This window comes from Rhinopithecus bieti, unplaced genomic scaffold, assembly GCF_001698545.2.
Source record: "Rhinopithecus bieti isolate Rb0 unplaced genomic scaffold, ASM169854v2 scaffold_44159, whole genome shotgun sequence".
Classification (NCBI taxonomy): domain Eukaryota; kingdom Metazoa; phylum Chordata; class Mammalia; order Primates; family Cercopithecidae; genus Rhinopithecus; species Rhinopithecus bieti.
The window spans coordinates 2,340,000-2,345,785 of record NW_016818573.1 but is presented as its reverse complement, the minus strand read 5'-3'; the positions used below and the strand labels follow the sequence as shown (position 1 = coordinate 2,345,785).

Here is a 5,786-nt window from a genome sequence, read left to right as displayed (position 1 = left end):
TCCGCCTCCTGGGTTCATGCCATTCTTCTGCCTCAGCCTCCCAAGTAGCTGGGACTACAGGCACCCGCCACCACGCCCGGCTAATTTTTTGTATTTTTAGTAAAGATAGGGTTTTACCGTGTTAGCCAGGATGGTCTTGATCTCCTGACCTTGTGATCTACCTGCCTCGACCTCCCAAGACATTTTCAAACAAAAGAAAAAAACAGCCGGGCGTGGTGGCTCACGCCTGTAATCCCAGCACTTTGGGAGGCTAAGGTGGGTGGATCATGAGGTCAAGAGATCGAGACCACATCCTGGCCAATATGGTGAAACGCCATCTCTACTAAAAATACAAGAATCAGCAGGGCACGGTGGTGCGCACCTGTAATCACAGCTACTTGGGAGGCTGAGGCAGGAGAATCACTTGAACCCGGGAGGCGGAGGTTGCAGTGAGGTGAGATCACACTATTGCATTCCAACCTAGCGACAGAGTGAGACTCCGTCTCAAAAAAAATAAAAAATAAAATAAAATAAAGCAAAAACAAAAAAAAAATCTGTCTACCAAGAATCCTATATTCGGTAAAACTGTCTTTCAAAAGTGAAGAATACATGCTCAGCTGAAGAGCCAATGCAGTGAAGCTTCCATCTGTGGGATTATGACTGCATGCCTCTAAATCAAAATTTTACCCAGGCAGAATAATATGATAGTACTGCAGAACCTTGGTTGGCCTCAGATAGCTGGTCCTCTGTCATGCTGCCAGTGCCTCATCTGGTGCTGGGACCCAAGTCCAGTACAGTGAACTCCTCATCCTATGAAATGGGGCATGGCCAGAAATGGGCTGTCCTCACCTGCCCATCATGGAGTGCACATTCATGGAGAACCTGGTACTAAACCATTCATAGACAACCTGCTTGTGGGTCAGGATTTTGTACATAGCCGAGCAGCTCCCTCACTGTGATCTATTTAAAGTCAGCCCTCAAGATAAGGGTTTATAAAAGAAAGGAATCAATAATATAAAAATTTTTGAGACAAGGTCTTGCTCTGTCACCCAGGTTGGAGTGGAGCGGCATGATCATAGCTCACTATAGCCTCAACCTACTGGGCTCAAGCGATCCTCCAATCTCAGCCTCCTGAGGACTACAGCTGGGACTACAGACATGTGCCAAGCCCAGCTAATTTTTTTTTCTTTTTTGTAGAGTGGGGTTTTGCCATGTTGTCCAGGCTGGTCTCTAACTCCTGAGCTCAAGCAATCTGCCCACCTGGCCTCTCAAAGTGTTAGGATTACAGGCATGAGCCACTACACCAAGCCCATAAATAATATTTTTAAGAAGATAAAAGAAAAATATAAGAAAAGCAAAAGAGGCCAGTTACAATAGCTCATACCTATAATCCCAATACTTTGGAGGACAAAGAAGGAAGATGACTTGAGTCCAGGATTTCGAGACCAGCGTGGGCAACATAGTGAGACCCTATCTCTACAAAATTAAAGGCCATGCGTTGTGATGCATGTCTGTAATCCTAGCTACTCAGAAGGCTAAGGTAGGAGGATTTCTTGAGCCCAGGAGGTTGAGGTTATAGTGAGCTGTGATTACGCCACTGTACTCCAGCCTGGGTGACAGAGCGAGGCCCTGTCTCTAAACAAAAAGAAGAAAGAAAAAGAAAAAAAAGTGAAGAAGAAAACTCAAGGAGTTGATAACCAGTAAACCTGCTCTGCAAGATACGCTTAAGGGAGTCCTGCAGGTGAAACGAAAGGACACTGGACAGTGACTTGAAACTGTATGAAGTAAAGATCTCAATAGAGGCAAATCTATGAGCGATTATAAAAGCTAGTACTATTGTAACTCTACTTTTGGTTTTCTACAGAATTTAAAAGACTATTACACTTCAAAAAACAATCAGTATTGGCCCGGTGCAGTGACTCACATCTGTAATCTCAGCACTTTTGGAGGCCGAGGCAGGCAAATCACCTGAGGTCAGGAGTTCAAGACCAGCCTGGCCAACATGGTGAAACCCTGTCTCTACTAAAAATACAAAATTTAGCCGGGCGTGGTGGTGGGTGCCTGTAATCCCAGGTACTCGGGAGGCTAACGCAGGAGAATCACTTGAACCTGGGAGGCAGAGGTTTCTATGAGCCGAGATCGGGCCACTGCTCTCCAGCTTGGGCAACAAGAGTGAGACAGACTCTGTCTCAAAATAAATAAATAAATAATAAATAAATAAAATAAAAATCAGTATAATAATTAATTGATTAAACCAAGAACTAATCTAAAGCTAGTATTACTGTAACTGGTTTGTAACTACACATTTTGTTTGCTATATAATTTAAGACACTAACTTTTTAAAAATTATTGTCAGTTTAAGCTTTGGGGCATAGAATGTATAAAGATACAATTTTATGACATCAACAACCACAAGAAAAAGAGATGGCGCTGTAAAAGAGCAGAGTTTTTATATGATACTGAAGTTGACTTGGTATAAATTCAAACCAAAGTGTTATAACTTTAGGATGTTGATACAGTTTGGCTGTGTCCCTACCCAAATATCATCTTGAATTGTAGTTCCTACAATCCCCATTTGTCATGGGAGGGACCTGGTGGAAAGTAACCACCCATGGGGATGGTTACCTCCAAGTTGCTGTTCTCATGATAGTGAGTGAGTTCTCACGAGATCTGACAGTTTTATAAGGGGCCTTTCCCCCTTTTGCTCAGCACTTCTCCTTGCTGCCGACACGTGAAGAAGGACATGTTTGCTTCCCCTTCCACCCATGACTGTAAGTTTCCTGAGGCCTCCCAGCCATGGTGAAGTGTGAGTCAATTAAGCCTCTTTCCTTTATAAATTACCCAGTCTTGTGTATGTCTTTGTTAGCAGCGTGAGAACGAACTAATACAGATGTTAAATGTAATCATTTTCATGTAATCATTGTTAATGTTAAATGTTAATTATGTTAAATTATGTTAAATGTTTAACATAATTGTTTAACATAATTTAATGTTAAATGTAATCATTATAATCATAAAATAGCTATAGAATATACACAGAATAAAATGAGAAGAAATTCAAACATTTTACTATTTAAAAAAAATAACCAAACACACACAAAAAAGCTTGTAATGCAGGAAATGAGGTCTAGAAAAGCTATGAAGCATATAGAGGACAAATAGCAAAACAACAGCAGTACATCTCTCCTTATGCACTGAGAAGACATCACCCCTGGATATTCTTGCCACAAATGCACAACTTGAATCTACTCGCAAGGAAACACCAGATAACCCACACAGAAGGACATTCTGCAAGTCAAGACCACAAAATCAAAGGCACTAAAAGACATGACAACTAAATGCATCTTGTGATCTTGGATTGGCTGCTGGACTGGGGGAAAAGCATGTATCAAATTATAGTATTGTATTGCTGGTGAGTTTCCAGATTCTGATAACTACCAAAGTGATTATGTAAGAGAACAACCATTTTGGAAATATACACTGAAGTACTTGGGGGTGCAGAGATGGGGTGTTTCTAACATAACCTCACATGATTCAAATCATCTTCATAATTATTGGAGTCTGTATTTGTGGGTTCACCTCTAGCTAAATTTATTTGTAACAAAATCAATACTTGGGCCCTTCTGTGGGCATTTGAAAGCCAGTGCATACAAAGTGGTGAAAAATTGGTGTCTCCGGAGACTAAAGTCACCTGCTGAGGTGAAGCAGTCAGCACTCATCTCCCTGTTTCAGCTCTCCGATCCGTAAACAAGTGTCCTTTTCACGGTCTATTTAGTGTCACGTTTTTCACAGTTTTGTGCTTCTTCTTGGTGATTTCACCATTTAAAATGGCCCCCATGCAGTGCTGAGGCTGTCTAGTGTTCCCACGATCAAGAAAGCTACATGTGTCTTTGGTAGAAAATATCCACATTAGATAAGCTTCATTCAGGCATGAGTTTTAGCATTCATTGACCCCCATGGCCACGTGGGGTCAATGTCAGTGGATCAACAATATGTATTAAATAAGGTGTATTTAGGCCGGGCACAGGGGTTCACACCTGTAATCCCAGCACTCTGGGAGGCTGAGGCAGGTAGATCACCTGAGGTCGGGAGTTTAAGATCAGGCTGGCCAACATAGTGAATGAAACCTTGTCTCTACTAAAAATACAAAAATTAGCTGGGTTTTTTTTTTGGGCACGCACCTGTAATCCCAGCTACTCAGGAGGCTGAGGCAAGACAATCACTTGTCTTGTGTGATGGGGGTTGCAGTGATCAAGATGGTGCCACTGCACTCCAGCCTGGGCGACAGAGTGACTCTGTCTCAAAAAATAATAACGATAATAAAAATCACTTCCGTCCAGAACGGAACCCAAGATGGCTGCGCTCTTGCTGAGACACGTTGGTCATCATTGCCTCCGAGCCCACTTTAGCCCTCAGCTCTGTATCAGAAAAGGTGTTGGGCAGTGGCAGCCAGATGTGGAATGGGCACAGTAGTTTGGGGGAGCTGTTATGTACCCAAGAAAAGAAACACCCCACTGGAAGCCTCCACCTTGGAATGATGTGAACCCTCCAAAGGACACAATGGTGAAGAACATGACCCTGAACTTTGGGCCCCAACACCCAGCAGTGCATGGTGTCCTGCGACTAGTGATGGAATTGAATGGGGAGATGGTGCGGAAGTGTGATCCTCACATTGGGCTCCTGCACCGAGGCACTGAGAAGCTCATTGAATACAAGACCTATCTTCAGGCCCTTCCACACTTTGACCGGCTAGATTTTGTGTCCATGATGTGTAATGAATAGGCCTATTCTCTAGCTGTGGAGAAGTTGCTAAACATCCGGCCTCCTCCCCGGGCACAGTGGATCCGAGTGCTGTTTGGAGAAATCACATGGCTGTTGAACCACATCATGGCTGTGACCACACATGCCCTGGATCTTGGGGCCATGATCCCTTTCTTCTGGCTGTTTGAAGAAAGGGAGAAGATGTTTGAGTTCTACGAGCGATTGTCTGGAGCCCGAATGCATGCTGCTTATATCCGGCCAGGAAGATTGCACCAGGACCTACCCCTTGGGCTTATGGATGACATTTATGAGTTTTCTAAGAACGTCTCTCTTCGGCTTGATGAGTTGGAGGAGATGCTGACCAACAATAGGATCTGGCGAAATCGGACAATTGACATTGGGGCTGTAACAGCAGAAGCAGCACTTAACTATGGCTTTAGTGGAGTGATGCTTCGGGGCTCAGGCATCCAGTGGGACCTGCGGAAGACCCAGCCCTATAATGTTTACAACCAGGTTGACTTTGATGTTCCTGTTGGTTCTCGAGGGGACTGCTATGATAGGTGCCTATGCCAGGTGGAGGAGATGCGCCAGTCCCTGAGAATTATCGCACAGTGTCTAAACAAGATGCCTCCTGGGGAGATCAAGGTTGATGATGCCAAAGTGTCTCCACCTAAGCGAGCAGAGATGAAGACTTCCATGGAGTCACTGATTCATCACTTTAAGTTGTATACTGAGGGCTACCAAGTTCCTCCAGGAGCCACATATACTGCCATTGAGGCTCCCAAGGGAGAGTTGAGGGTATACCCGGTATCTGATGGCAGCAGCCGCCCTTATCGATGCAAGATCAAGGCTCCTGGTTTTGCCCATCTGGCTGGTTTGGACAAGATGTCTAAGGGACACATGTTGGCAGATGTCGTTGCCATCATAGGTACCCAAGATATTGTATTTGGAGAAGTAGATCAGTGAGCAGGGGAGCAGCGTTTGATCCCCCCGCCTATCAGCTTCTTCTGTGGAGCCTGTCCCTCACTGGAAATTGGCCTGTGTGT

The 5,786-nt window shown here is 44.3% G+C and overlaps 1 pseudogene across 1 annotated transcript; it reads left to right on the top strand.

The window, feature by feature from the left end:
- Nucleotides 1–4,308: 4,308 nt before the first annotated feature.
- Nucleotides 4,309–5,786, top strand: LOC108518628 (NADH dehydrogenase [ubiquinone] iron-sulfur protein 2, mitochondrial-like; annotated as a pseudogene). The gene has a single exon (XR_001882416.1). The product of XR_001882416.1 is annotated as an NADH dehydrogenase [ubiquinone] iron-sulfur protein 2, mitochondrial-like (transcript).